We start from the raw sequence: 1,658 nt of genomic DNA on the forward strand, positions 1-1,658 counted from the left end.
GGGGCGGGAGCCCCCCGGGGGTGGGAGCGGGTCCTGGATGGGGCAGGGACTGGCCTGGGGATGGAGGGATGTGGGGAGGGGTGAGGGATACAGAGGGGATGGATTTGGGGGAGGTGGAGGGATTTGAGGGGGTGGATTTGGGGGAATGAGGGGTGAAGGGATGCAGGGAAGGATGCAGGAAGGGAGGGACAGATATGAAGAGGATGGATGGATGGATGGATGGATGGATGGATGGGAGGGATGTGGGGAGGGGTGAGGGATACAGAGGGGATGGATTTGGGGGAGGTGGAGGGATTTGGGGGGGTGGATTTGGGGGAATGAGGGGTGAAGGGATGCAGGGAAGGATGCAGGAAGGGAGGGACAGATATGAAGAGGATGGATGGATGGATGGATGGATGGATGGATGGATGGATGGATGGATGTGGGAGGAATGGATGAGACATGGAAGAATGGAGGGATGCAGGAAGGGCCAGATAAGCAGGGCAGAAGGATGGATGTAGAAGGGCTGTGGAAGGATGGGTAAGGGCATGGATGGTGACAGACCCCCCCCTCTGGTGTGACCTGGCCTTGGCCTGTGCTGTGACGCTGCAGGCAGGGTCTGGCAGAGCTCACTGGGGGTTTGCAGGTTGGCCTGGGGGTCCCTGGGCCTGTGGAGATGGGTGTCCCTCATGTCCATGGCAGTGGGATCGTGGGGACACCCATCTCTCCTCTGAGCACCCCAAAGCTTTGGGGGTGGACAGTGAGGGGGCTGCTGCAAAGGCCAGGCAGTGCCAGGGCCTGAATTCCCAGCTCTGGATTTGGCTTGGAGAGCCCATCTGAGGGCTCCTGGTGTCCTGGTGCCCCTCAGGGGCTGGGAAGGTTGATGATGCCGTTTGTGGGGGCTCTGGGCTGTGCCATGGGGGGAGGCAGCTCTGCCTCGGAGCCCACAGGGGGATTTGGGGGCTCAGGCTGGGCCAGCCCCAGCTGCCTCTGGGTTTCCATCCTCACAGAATATTTAAAAGCAGCAGTTTTGGTGAAAGCAGGAATTTAAGGGTTTGTATCAAGGTGTGGTCACATCAGCCCAGGGCTTGGGCAGCACCCAGCCTTGCACAGAGAGATGTAGGACAGAAGGGCAGGCCTGGAGCCCCTGGAATCCATCCATCCATCCATCCATCCATCCATCCATCCATCCATCCATCCATCCACCCAGTTTCAGTACCAGACTTAAATCAAACTCGCGGCGTGGTGGGATCTGGGTGGGATTTGGGCTGCTGGGAGCCCACTCTCCATGCACAGCTCTCCCTCAGAGCCTCTCCTGGCAAGGCTGGACCCAATTCCACCAGGAATCCCCAGGGAGCAGGACGGGGATGGAGAGATGTGGGGACAGCAGGGAGGACCCAGCCCGGGGCCGCTCCCGGCCGCACATTCCAGGTTTTCTCGGCAAATCCCATCGTTCGACATTTTCCAGTTCATCTGGAAAGCAAATGCAATTATCTCCCGTGGCAGGCAAGGCTGATTGGGGATATTTATTTGAGGCCCTGAGCGGCGGCTGCGGGGGCCGGCGGGGCCGAGGCGTGGCGAATTGCGAGCGCTGCCCTAATTGGGGACGCGGGAGGGGCAGCGCCGCGGGCACAGCGGGCACAGGAGCCACCCCGAGCCCTCCTAAACGCCGAGGCGAG

Source organism: Geospiza fortis, unplaced genomic scaffold (assembly GCF_000277835.1).
Source record: "Geospiza fortis unplaced genomic scaffold, GeoFor_1.0 scaffold241, whole genome shotgun sequence".
Lineage (NCBI taxonomy): Eukaryota > Metazoa > Chordata > Aves > Passeriformes > Thraupidae > Geospiza > Geospiza fortis.